This window comes from Amia ocellicauda, chromosome 19 (assembly GCF_036373705.1).
Source record: "Amia ocellicauda isolate fAmiCal2 chromosome 19, fAmiCal2.hap1, whole genome shotgun sequence".
NCBI lineage: Eukaryota > Metazoa > Chordata > Actinopteri > Amiiformes > Amiidae > Amia > Amia ocellicauda.
In genome coordinates, this window is record NC_089868.1 from 21654285 (window position 1) to 21668817 (window position 14533).

Here is a 14533-nt window from a genome sequence, read left to right on the forward strand (position 1 = left end):
TTGTTGATGGTGAAAAAAGCAATATGGGTTAGCTGTACATCTAGCGAACAGTCAGATACATGCATCCGCCAATAAGAAACATATTTCTCTGTTTTAAACAAATTTCACTTCACTGTGTATTTATTTTTCCTCCAACCTGACTGGCAAATAACTTGATTGACCTCCTTCAGCGTGCCGTACCGTTGTGTGTAATACTGTGCTGTAGGATCAGGGACATGTCATATAGCTGTAGGCACTGTACATTGATTTTAGCCCAAGCTATAAACACAAAAATAAATAGCAAGTAAATTTGTTATTTGTTACATTTTTATTTACATTCCTGCCACTCCCAACCCCCTTCCCGTTGCTTTTGCTCGGTGGCACACAACTGCTAGCGAAAAAGACATTGGGTTTTCAAAATGTTTTCAACAAAGTAAAACCATTGTAAAACCTAGGTCTTTAAATTGTCAGTCAGCAACAGTTCTCTTTGGAGCTCAACATGTGTTGCAGCCCCTCCGCCTCACTGAAATCCAGTTATTTACAGGAAATGTGCCTTACAGTAAACATGGCGGCAAAATTCATTGCAGAGAGGAAATTGTATTTACTGAAATATATGGGCTAACAATAAGTAACCTAACATAAGTTAATACAAGTCTATATCATATCAAATACATTTTTAATCTAAACATGAATCTTTGTTTTAAAATATGTATTTTTTATGGTTCAGTTGCATCCATTCAGTAGAATATGTGAAGAATATTAATGTCACAATTCAAAATGGATAAATGCTGTCTGTAATGTAATAATATATTCTATATATTTCAAAAAGTTCTTTAAATGTAATTCAAAAACAGCTGGGTTGTCAGGTATAACAAATTGAAGCTAAAGTTGGAATTGGTATCTGGTTAGGAGGCTGACTGCATTATACCGATGGCTCTGTGTTTGTGGGAATGGGAGAGATGATGGATGGCCACCCTTTTTGTGTTCACTTCTGCTTTGTATTTATAGATTTATTTATTTATTTACTTACTTACTTATTTATTCATGCAGTCGGGAGCAAACAGTGCCACTGTTCTCCACAGAAAGGTTAATATTAGGTGGTCTGGCCCATTTCTGACTAGTTTCACGATGTCCTTTAAGATCAAATAGATATTCTGATCAGGGAAACCAATCCGATTTCACTGGCATAATCCGACGGACTTCTGTGCAGCGCTGTGCGTTCCCCATTTTTTACCAAATTTGAATGTTCGACATGTGTAAATAAGAACCGACTGCAGACGGAGCTGAGAGAAGACGTGGCCGTGTTGCCCTGTTGCATGCTGTCAGGCTTGTACTCTTTCTCCCTCAGTTACTAATTCTTGGCAGATGTCAAATAAACAGGCCTGTGTCCCTTAGGATTGTTCATGTTGTACATTAGACAGAGTCCTTTAATACAAACGCACTTCAATATTCTGTCATATTTAGCTACCAATGGAAAAGATCCAGGAAATCTCTACTGTCATTGCAATGTTGTAGCATTCCCAGTCTCGAATGAAATACGGTTTGTATTGTTTTTGTTATTTACTCATGACAAAACTCTTTTATTCAGGCATCTCCACACCATAACTGCCGGTATTGTTATTACCACTGTAATAGAGGTTTCAGTTTGTCTCTGTCTTTGTCTGATGACTGACCCTGACTCTCAGATTGCAGTGTGCTCGAGGTGTGAGAGGCTCTTAATGACAGCAGTAGCTTCCCTGGGGACAGGCTCATTTTGTATACTCTCCCAGGTCAGCCTGTTTTACGCTGTGCTCCTGCTCCTATCGAGAGACCTGCACGCCTGCCACTCCCATGGCTGCCCCTCACCCTAATCTCGAACCTGTTTGGCACTCACTTTATAAACATTGTACAGTGACCCAGTTAAACAACACGGATGCCAGGAGCTGAAGGACCCACGCAACTCATATGTGGAGGAAAACAGCTGACTAGCCTTCGATGGTGTCCTCGAAAATACAGTCACCCATCAACTTGTATTTGATTTATTAGGGAGAATTAATACATTAAATATTATTTTGGGCATATAAGACCAGGAAATACCAGGGGATTCGAACTGAGTTGTACATTGGAAACGTGCTGTTACAGTGTGTAATTTAATTTAATTTAATTTAAACGAGATTGGTCATTCTACAGGTCACGGTGATGATTTATAATCAGAATATGTTAGTCGGGGCATCACAGGAGTTAGATGCGTTGTTGCTTCAAGAAAAAATATGGATAATTATATTTGAATACTTACTGAAATAGTAAATAAAAAGGAAAATTGTGTTCTCAGCTCTTGACACAGGTGAGAATGTGATACCGCAATGAGAGAATGAGGTAGCAACCCAAAAGTAGTAGAATATATATATATATTTTGTATTCTATCGTCGCTCTTAATGCTTAACCATAGCAATGTCTAACCACCAAAACACAGGCTAGTAATGATAGATACCCTGTGTACAGACCATGCATTTTATTTTGCTGTACATGTTTCACTATTAAAGTAAATTACCATAAAGGCGTACGATTTTTCGCTGCTTCAATGGTGTTTAAATCACTGTTTTAAGTATTAGTGACAACAGACAACGATATGATTTTGTTAGTTTTAACAGAGGAAGATTGTAGCTGGGAGTGTCTGTGGGCCAGACAGAAAGTGACCGGATCTGAACCGTGGGCCGTATTTTTTCCAGGTTATAGTTTAAGGCGATACTACTAAAATTACCTAATTTGTTTAGCCTGCAATGGGTTTATAGATGTCCATCTTTGTGGAAATATATGTCTAAATAGACTACAAGTAATTTATAACTGGGAGATGTAACTAATTATATTTTAAATCAATCAATTAATATTATAAATTATACTACCCCTAATTTTGGAAAATGCGGAATTTTATGTTATGTTTATTATAAAAAATATATATAATAGATGTCTTGTGTTCATTTAAAATGATTTTTATTGTAGCAAATTAATTTGGGGATGATCAACAACTTTCTATACACTTTAAAGTTTTGAAGTCTGTAAATCGGGTATTTGAAATGTATAGTACTCGAGTCCAGCTGGTGCCTTCCGGTGTAGGCCAAGCAAACGCCGTCACACAGCATTGTTTGCCACAAAGGGAAGCCTGGAGCTCCTGACATTTAATGGCTCGAATGGATGCCAGTTGCTACTTTGTTTCAGGTAAACCTTTACGTAAGGTCGCTAACATTTAACCTCCTGTTTTTGCCTAATCAAACCCATCAATCATCTGGTCGTTTATTTGCTTACCAGTCCTGTCTCCTCTGGCTGACTCTTTTGACACCCCGTGTCACTCAGACTCCCAAAACCAATTCGGAGGAACAGCAGCGGCCCAGGTAGCATGATCTGACAGGACTTTGAGCCAATGGCGCGTCAGACACTTTTCTCCAGTGGAGGCTATAGATCAGGGCATGGAGGCTGGCGGACTGGCTGTGGGTGACAAGGGAATAACATCCCTTTCTCCTCAGTCGACAGGGGTAATAACTCCTGCTTCTCCAGGGACAGATTGAGAAAGGCAATAGCCAGGGGCTGTGAAGCAGGGATGCTTAGGAGAATTGAAAGTTAAAGAAGCAGCGGTGGAAATTTTTTTGAGAGACTTAAAAAAAAAATTGTCAAGATAAACTAGCAAACAATAAATCTTTCTGTGCTCATACTGTATTTGCCATTTAGGTTTTTTTTTTTCTTTCACCCCTAAAGGTACACTGGCATCCAAAATGACCCAAAAACACACAACCGTTCTGTGAGAACTTGTTGATAAAATCATGGGTTATTTTTAAAAATCACTAAGGAACTCAGTAAATTGTATATTTGAATGAGAGATGGCAATAGATACATGGTTAGTGAAGTTCTTTGAAATTGTTTTACTAATTATTATTATTATTAGTAGTAGTAGTGGTGATAGTAATAATTAAAAGGTTATAAGGATGTGTGTGAGAGTCAGCAGTATGTCTGGGTCTGGCAAAATGGAGGCCTGGTATTGAGGCTCTCAGTAAAATGACTCTGTAGGGCCTGTAGACCTCTGGGGAGTCACTTTATCACTTTATCAATGTGGGATAGCTTATTGAATATCCTTTTAATGGTATGTTTGTTTGTTTCAATTACAGTCTAGTTGTCTTTTGGATATATAAATGATCTATGTGTCCACAATATATGAACACTTTTTTTTTTTCATAAATTCTACTCAGAAAATAAGATTAATCTTGGTTTATGTATTTATTTATATTAAAATTAATGCACTTTCTCATACTATGAGCAATAGCAGATATATACCATTCTACTTTTGAACTCTTCCATTGTGCGCATACCTTAACATACCATCAGGGTCACTAGGAAAGCAAGTGCATCAATTTCAGAACATGTCTTTATGAGTTAAGTAATCTATGTTTTATATGTGTAGGGTCAGTTGCTATAATTTGGTCATTTGGTCATAATTTGCATTTTTGTTAGGAATCGAATAATGTGCCTTTTTTGCACCAAGAAAATAACCCAAAATCTTCACATTACAACTTCAGTATTTACAGTGAAGTTCTGGACAATCTACCTTCTCTTTCAGTTTTTGCACCTCTACCAGTTTGTTTTTTTGTGTACAATTTCACTCACAGAGTACCTGCGCTAGGAACTTAATACCCAGAAAATGTACCTGCTTTCTACAGAAGTGTTACTTTCTTGTCTAAATTAATGTGTGGAAAGTACAGTACTGTGTTTGAAATAGTATTTATCAAGTGGGCAAGTTTTCAAACAATACAGATAAGATTAATCAATTTCTATTCTTGCATATGATAAGTTCGTAGAATAATGTAATTACAACGAATAAAGCTTATATGTATAATTAAAATATAGGAGTTGATAAAAATGAATAATTAATACAATTGCATTTTATTTTTCATCAGTGCAGGGATGACATATGATCTGTAATTTTATATGGGAACCTTCAAACATTTGACAAAATATGGAGTAAAAATAAATAATCCCAGACCTCAATGGTAAATATAGCATACTTTACCTTTAATAATTACATACAAAATATATATATTTTTAGCCTGAAAAAAAGTCATATTCAACATATGTATAGATGCACTGTATCTGTTTCTATATGTGAAGACACTGAATATATAATTCAGTGAGGTATGATCGTGTGCTCTGGTCACCATCTAAAGGAGGGGAAGGTTAAATTTAAATGTGTGTACAGATTTATAGGCACTAAAAATGTAGTTATTAAATTTAACACACCTCAAGGCAGTGCCATCAAGTTGATGAAGGCAAACACAGATAGGTCGGCCAAATATGTGAAAAAAACTGCCTATATATAATAAGCTTAAGAAGATTGACTCGTGATAAAAAGAACTTGTCTGCAGCATCAACCTGTCTCGTGTCTCAGGTACGCCGGTGGTGTGCTCTGTGACCAGCAGTTAGCAAGCCCTGCTTTACTGAAGGTGAAAGAAGTGCTCACTTGAGCTCATTGAAAAGTAGATGTGACAGTAAATTTTTCAGCCTGAGATGGGAGATCTTGTTATAGCAGTCAGGATGGGGGTCAGGGCAGCGCCTGTTGATGATTGAGGAAAAGAGAAGTAAATTCATTCTGCTTCAGGCACTTTGTCAAGTGCCAGTAGCTTACCGTTGAGAACCAGTCACCCATCACGGTGTTACGGCCTCAGAGGTCACCCCTTGTACATAAATCAGCGCGCTCTGTAGGCTGCAAAACCTATTGCCGCTCCTGACGAAATGAAAAAGAAGAGGAATGCTGGGTTCCACATGGAAATGACTCTGAGCGTCCCACCACATGTTGCTGTTTAATGTAATGCATGCCTCCGTATTGATCCCTGGGAATCAAGTCATTAAAATGTGCCGTTTTTTGTTTATTGGAATGAAGCAATTAAATGGTTCACTTATGCCAACCCCTACCTTTTCTGATGAAAACTATTGATTTTTTTTGCCATGGCTTTATAAGCGACAATGTTTTTGATTACTCCTGACAAACCTCCTTGGAGTGTTAATTAAAACTGTACCAGATGTGCAGGTGTGGGAGATCATTAGAACGGTCCCGATTTACACATTCACATTTCATATTCCTCAGCCTTGCATAATAAATGGGACGCCAGAGAGGAGACAAAGTAATAACTTTATCAGCAAAAAAAAAAAAATGTATGTAAATATATGACATATGATACACTATACGTGTGTGTTCCTTTCAATACTCCCAGTGTTTATTTGCTATGTATACCAATGGACCAAGTTTTTATTGTAAACAGACATCTATACCAGTGTTTATAGTACTAGATTATCAAATATTGCATATAATTCAATAATGTGTGTCAAGTAAATTATGTTTTGATAATCAAATGTCTTTATTTAATACGTTTAAAAATAAAAAATGCATTTAAAAAGGGTGAGAAATAACAAGAGAAATAGGCAGTCAGTCATGGTGTATGTTTATGTGATTCAACACAAATATTGTCAGTAATTGTTTTGCTCTTCCTTGACTGTGTTTATTTTAATTCTCTCCACATATTAAAACTTGAGCTTTTTGGCATGGTGTGTTTTACATTATTAACCCCTGTAAATGTCAACCCAGCATGTGGGCGAAACAACACCCGGCATTTAAGGAGACGCAGCTTTTATGCGCCGTATGGCCTTTTCGGCGCAAGCGATTGATGCATCCAGGCGTGTATTGAGACCCAGCAATGGGTGGATAATGCTGTTGGTTGAGAAAACATGCTTCAATTTCAATTAAACACTTTTAAAGAATATCATAAATGTGTGGATTTTTCACTATACAATTTTCTGATACAAACGTATTACCCTAGCTAGTTCATAGTTTAATTTTCTAAAAAAACACAATTGGATACATGATAGTTATGTAGGTGTGTTCGTTTTTTTTTTTGCTTGCTTTCTTGGACGCCGTTCTTGACAGCTAGCATGGTTCAAAGGGTTGAACGGAGGCCCCAACTTCCACAAGCTTACAGACATTTCAACATTGGTCCAAATATAATAAAATATATAAGCTGAAGGTTCCTGATATTTTTCTAACTGTTAATTGATATATTGTGATATTATTGATATCGTACGCGGCCATATGCAAACATTTTTCTTTTACACAAGAGGCCAGGAAACATGATCTGGTCCCTGTGCTCCTGGTTTCAATATTATGCCTTATTAAACTCTGATTATCCTGGTGAGCCTGGATAGACTCAGGAAGGGTGTTCAAGCTGCAGAGAGATACCAAAGGGCAAACGAAGGATGATGCATGGAAACTCAAGGTGAATTTCATAAAACTCTTTTGAAACATTTGAATATTATTTCATTATCATTCATAAATAAATAAATGCATATTATACTTGATTTTTTTTCCCCCCAAGTCACATCTGTTAACATTTCAATTAAAACCTAAACAAACTGAACATATTTAAATTCTACATTTCATAATTGAAGGGGCCTTTTATAAGTTTTGTCAGGTTCATAAACACAACGCAAAGTTACCTTTCAGTGATCTGTGCTTCACATTTTCTTTCATACAGTTATGCACAAAGCACTCATTTAATAAAGTTACAATAATGCATTCCTCTAATTATTGTTCACATCACAACTTTTACAGGGACATGGTATTTTATTCATGTTTCTACAGCTCCTGTGCGTATGGAACTGTCTGATATGTAGAATTATATTTTTCTCCAATTGAAAAGAAAAATTATATATAAGCATTTTCAATTAATCTGCATTATATAAGTTAAATTACATTCCAGGAATAAAACCAAAATAATGATCAAATAAAGAATACGCTTGAAGATTGCCATTAAAGGATAGTCTCTAAAAATCCACTGTATTTGTAAGATGTCAAAATATACCAATAATAAGCTGTGAGAGGCATTTAAATGTAGTTTGAGCATTAAGGAAATACATATTTTAATAATAAAAGAAAATAGTTTAAAAAATACTTCAACAAAGCGAATTGCATTACACATGCAAAGTTCGAATTCATACATGGGCTGTCATCAGGTAACTTCATTGTTTCAGGCTTTGAATGCATTCGCCCAGGCACAATATCATCATCAAACATCCCCTCCACCGTTATTTAGTTTTATATTGCCTTGTTTACTCTAAATGTGGCATGTTAAACAATTGAGACCCAGGCTCTCGGAGGATTTCTCTCTCTTTATTCTCTGTTCCATATTGAAAATCATTCCTGTCAGCTGATGCTCTCTGTGCTGCCTGGAAGAACTTTGGCATAGTTTAGCTAACCTTTCAAACAGAAAAAAAGCCCCAATTCCCCTTTGATAAAAATGCCTGAGAACACTGGCACTGTGCCATTAAGGATACAGGCGACCGTGCTGTGATCTGACGGAATATTCCACACACACACCAAAAAAAAGCAAAGAAAAAAAAAAGCTGAAAAATTCTGTGGAGATCCCCAGAGCCGGCCAAGGCACTTTAGTTGTACTAAACATATATCAACTGTCACCCATGGGCAGGCGGTGTCAGAGCTAACACAATGGAACATCCAGATGGTCTAAACAAACTGCACAACTGGTTTGATGCTATTAAAAGCTGTTTACTTCAACTTCCACTATTTCATCAACTACACTTTGTTTTGTGTCCCCGAAGCGGTTCTTAACCCTTTGCACTAGTGTTGAAGATGACTTATTACGCACTGTATATCTGTATATATCACCTGCAAAAAGCAAAACAGAGAAGAAGCTCATCTGTGCATCTCCAAGAGCTCGGCGATTCCTCATCAGCCGATACAGTATTTGCGGGGCATGTTGGGTCACAGAACTTCTATTCTAATTCTGAGGTTTCCTTTCCATCCTTGGAGAACAAGTAATGTATCCTGTATGAACGGCTGACACACTGGAGTAATGCACTCCTTGAACGTACCAGCCTTTTCTCTCCTGGACTGGAGGCTTACATGCAGATTAGACGGAGATAGATGAAAATATTTCTGATGTGATACATTTATATGGTGATACACGAAATGACTTTTGGCAGTCTCAGCCCACCCTCCGCAATATGGCATTAATCATGACAAGGCATTCAAGACAGAGATAATCATGGGAGACGCAAGGATTGACAAGTAAGAAGCGTGTGGGGGGGATCACATGTGCTGCTCCTCACGTGTTTAGACATCATGTTCGTTAAGTATTGAGACACTGTCACTCTCTTGATTAAGGTACTGCACCTAGATTGCTCCAGGAAAAACCCATCTGTATGGATGGGTAATTGTATGTAAAAATAATGTGATATATTGTATTTAATGTTATATTTAAGGGCATCTGCTAAGAAATATAATAGGCCATTTCCCTCTCAACGCTAACACTATATCACTGATGATTGTACCAGTAAACATGGGTGTCACAGTGATACAAACAGAATATTAATATAATTACAGAAACACTGCATACACATGAAAAAAGCATGGTTACTTCTGTTTTATGCTGATACTTTGGTACGAAAATAACTTTTGCACTTGTGCTGACCCAGGCTCAGTTAATTGCACATTTTCCTGTCTCTGATATGCCCAGACAAATTTAATCGGGCAATTGTTTTCATTTTTATTTTTTTTATTGTGCTCAAACATTCAATTCAGACATAATAGATATTTGACTCATACAATGGTAACCTTGGAAACTTTGACTTGAATCAGCATGAACTGGTCACTACTATAAAAGCTCATTATTTTTTAATACAGCTAATACAGTTTTTTATCACTCTGTTTTGTCTCACCCTTACTTCTCTAGCATATCTTGCTTGAGGATGTGAAGTAGCATATTGTGCAACTTTCTTTGTTGGTTGCGGAGGTTTTAAGGCACAAGAGTTATAATTACACCAATTAGAAGCTTTTATCTTGGAGGAAACCACGCTATGATGGCATGCCATGAAATTACTTTTCGTAATGTGATCATGGCTAAATTAAAGACGTCTGTAACAAACAGCTGTCATTTTTCCTCTTCGTGTTTTATTGTGTACTGCAATTGTGTCTTAAATAATAATACGCAGTCAAGAGAGTCCAGGTTGTTAAGTCAGTGGGTGGACCACGTCCAAAGCTTTCATCTCATGGTCATTAAATAACATTGACTGGCAGATTTCCCTTAGCAGCTTGTATTGGACCTCCCTTGCCTGATTTGACATGGACAATGATTCCATCTGCATTGACATTAATCATCGCTTCGCTCGCCAAACTAGCTGAAAGCGACATTGACAGTGAGCCAAGGTTTAGCTTAATGATAGGGGCCAGTCAGTCACGGACTTCATGTTGGCTAAGCTGGGTCATCTAGATAAAAATCCACGTTCTCCCTACAGTAGAAGATGGTTTCCTGTTTAAACAGACATCTTGGATAAATTGGTAGGGCAGTTAATCTACTTCAGGTTTTTGTGTGTGTTGCCAGTATCCTCACATCATTTCTGTATCCTCTGCCTAGTCTCCTTAACTAAAATACCTGCTGCCTGTAAAAATGAATCAATATTTGCCAGTATTTCATTGCCAGATGGCTATTACTGGAAAGGCCTCTCAGACATAGAACAAAAAAAATCTGTACTACTATTGCCCTTGTTTTGGTGCCATCATCCACCTGTGCAACTTTCATTTTGACGGTGTGATGTCATCAGGTTAATATTCATATTCTACTTTAGTTATCAAAATGGCTGCTATCAAAATAAAAACAGTTTTGCCCATTCTTATTTTTTTAGCTCACAATCTCTATCCAGTCTACAGCACCTGATCTCTCACTTAGACCGTCTCGATGCACATTCCAGAGGTTTACGGGTGATTTATAGACAGTCATACAGTGATGTCAGTTGGGTCTCAACAGTATACATTTTGATAGGATGAAAAGATTGCGTTGTGGCCGATCCCTTTTAAACTATTAAATTTGCTAAAAAGATATTACTCAGACAGAAGATGACCTAAACAGCATCTTAATATGAAGACTACATATTGGGGTTTGACCTCCGTAAAATACAATGCAGGTTTATATGAAAATCGCATTTCTACAACTATATAGATGTCCATGTTTGGTGTAAAAAGAAAAAACGATATAACATCCTTTGATATACATTTGAGGTTATTCTTCTTTGTAAAATTCTCTATTTAAAAGAACATATATTTGTATTTCCTTTTCTGTAGTGTTTTTAAAAACCGGTCCATTGATGAGTTGGTTCCATTTGTTTTTCACCACAATAGCTCAACTAAATTAAAGCAGACTCGCCCGCCAGTCTCAAACTCCAAACCCAATACTTACTGGCAGCTTTTTTTGATTGCCAGAGGGCATCTTGCATCTCTCCATGATTAGCTACCTTCACATATATGGCATGGAATTGGTGAGTGGCAGTTGATTGAAGTTGGGATTTAAACCAGGTCAATATGTATCAAAATGAATTAAATGAATGCATGAATACATCATTCCCACTTGTGGTCATGTGTATCAACTCCTTAGACAGAAGCATGCAGTCATTCTGTTGTTTGAATGTGAGGCTCTTAATGAAAAGTAATCAAATGTTTGACTCAACATGCACCACTATTCTGACTCAGCATTAATAGATGATTTTAGAACAAAAGGACGTGAACTCCGATTGTCTGGCTATGACATGCCTCCCGTCATTAACAGGTATTTCTGTTGGTGCCATTACAATTGAAGATGCCTCCAGCTAAAGGGCTTTTCATTTCTCTTTCTCGAGGGCAGCTGTCGATCCCGTCCCGTCTCTGCCACAGGCACTGTCACCTCCAGACAGGTAAAGCCCTTTTGCCCATATTTCTGTGGAAAGGAAGATGGCTTCTTTACCTGCTAACATTACACGCTACTGTCAACTCTATCAGGTTTCAGTTTCCCAGTTGTTATTCGCCGGGCATGCGATCCTAATCGATCCTGACTTGGTGGTTGCTTTCATTTGACACCTGACCTGGATAGGCTTGGTTTTTTTATTTCCAAGGTAATTGCAGATGAACACTAACATGCCAGAGCTGTCAGGATGAGGCAGATATTAGAGCTTCAACAGCCACTTGTTTCACCCACTTTCTAACACCGCCCCTGGGAGCGCAGCATTTCCTTGTTCTAAGTCAGTGTGTGTTAGAATGAAAGGGAATAAATGCAGCCTGTAATGTCAGCCAAGGTGCATCGCTGGAGCAGCGCTTTGATAGTGAAGAAGAGGAGACGTTGTGGAAGTTGGATGCTTCTTGAAAATCCCCTTTTTCTGAAGTTGTTCTAGGTTCTAAGTACTGGTGTAATGAGTCTGATTGGAGAGACTAATAATTGAATTAGCTCCAACCTTGAACCTCATTTTCCTTTGCCTGACCTAACTTTTTCTTTTATATAGTATATGATAAATCATCTTCATACATTTTTGACCATCAAAGATGCAGTTCATCTTCTTTTATTTCTTTTTAGCAGTTATACAATACAGGTTAATTGACGTGGGCACTCCTTCTGGAAGTAGTTTATTTTTTATTTTTTATTGGAACCACCTAATACAGCCAACATCACTTTCGAAACACAGATATTTCGTTTTTTTTTGTCATTATGACTTTTGGTTTTATTTTTCACTGAGACCCGGAGCAGTTACTTTATATTTGTAGTTGAATTTCTATTTGATATTATATGCAGGTCAAGTCTATGTAGGTGACATTGCATTTCTGGCAAGATGGCAGTTAAGGAATGAAACGTTTGCTTGCAAGCATTTTTAAATAGATTTATTTAGTCCAGAGCCCCAGCCCTTGTTGCTTCGTGTAACACTTGCTATCCCATTGTAGATTTAAATAATGCAAAAATGAAAGCAGAAGCGATCGTGAACTAGTTTTGTAGACCTTAGGGGTATTAGGAGGTGGCTCTTGTATTCAGGCAAATGACCCATTTCTAAGAAAGAATGTTCTCTAGGGATATCATTTCTTTATTGTGTATTTTAAATTATTATCTTAGTAAAAATAAACACAAGTGTGACACAATCACAATTGGAACCACTCATGTTTTTTTAAGTATATATTTAACACTAGATTATTTTGTTAAGTATGTTCAGTTTATTCCCCATTTTATATTTTCTAATTTGTGTCACTTCTGATGCAAATTATATCCCAGTCGGTAGACATTTTGTACGAGGACTAACAGCATTTTCACAATATTCGGTGTCAAAGTTACGTACTGAAAGAGAAAATGTACCTCTCAAACTAAAATTTGCGCAACAACCACAGTAAACTTCAAAGGGTATCAAGTGATCAATTTTGCAGTTAAATTGTTTTATGAATATTTACCAATAGAAGGTGAAAAAATAGGACCATGCAATTGTATTTCCAGATGTAGAGCTTCACAGAGAGCAGCTGAGCAGTAAACTTTTTAAGATTTACGCATTTGGAATCATATTTGATCCTGGGCTTTTGCTCCTGCTCCTCTCCTGTGTTCATGGGCTGAATGTATCCGTTTAATTTCCTTTCGTAAGTGGGACATGTTGAATACAGACAGATATAGCTGAACTATAGCCAGAACTTCACAGTGTCTCAGCATCGTGCACAGGATGGATAAGGAAAGACATGAAAGATTACACGCAAAGCCAGGTGGTGGGCAATGAAAGTGACTTGACAAGGGCCAAGTGTCCTCACTGTCTCGCAACAGCAAACTTGTGAGCCAGAGTGTCAATCCCGAGGCAAGCTGCTCGGTTTCCTGTTTTGCCTGTATGCAGTTACACATCCTGACTGGGCTGCCTTCAGCTGCAGGATTTTCCTCCTCTCTGGGGATCTCTTCCCACTAAGACTCGTTATTTATCAGGGGAGTAAATCACTGGAATGCTGCTAATTCCTGTTTTACTTCACACCTGTAAAACACTGTCATTTTCTAAAGCAAGGCAACGTGAGAGGTCACAGCTTCCCCCCATCAAAGCTAATTAACGCCCGATTTAGCGTCGAAGAGGCCATCAGTGATGAACTCAGGAGAGAATAGATGACCGGGTTTGGCTTCTCAGTTTTAGTCTGTCGATCATATTCCTGACCCCAGGTTAACAGCAATTAAAATCCGCTTTAGCAGCCAGTATTGTGGCTCTGGGGGAATCCTTCATCCTTACTCTCCTCTCACTGGTCATTCAGCTGGCTCACCAGACCACTCTTTGTCTGAAGGAAAACCTCTTCTGACGGAAGGATTTTCAAATTGTATACAGAGTGGAAGGCAGTGTCTTGCATTACATCTAATCCAACACAAGTGCAGTGCTTAGCTGTAGCTGATTAGCTGCAAGCCTACATTCGAGGAGCCCTTTGATCCAAGCTGTGTCTTCTTCTAATTGAAAGGATCTGACTTAATCGGTTGCCAACCGCGTTGAGTTTTTTTTTTTTCTATCCAATATAAAACATCTCTAGAATTTCCCAAACATATTTATGGCTTGGAACATGAGATATTTCCTTTTAAGCTTCTGAAATATTAAGCTTTGATTACTGGCCCCATTATACATGTTGTTCCGCCATTTATTTTTTAACAAGATTTAACGTTTACAGTGTTTTGGGTAGATTTTATAGGTGTTTGTAAAGAAGTTGAACCATTTCCCCCGAAGATGAGGA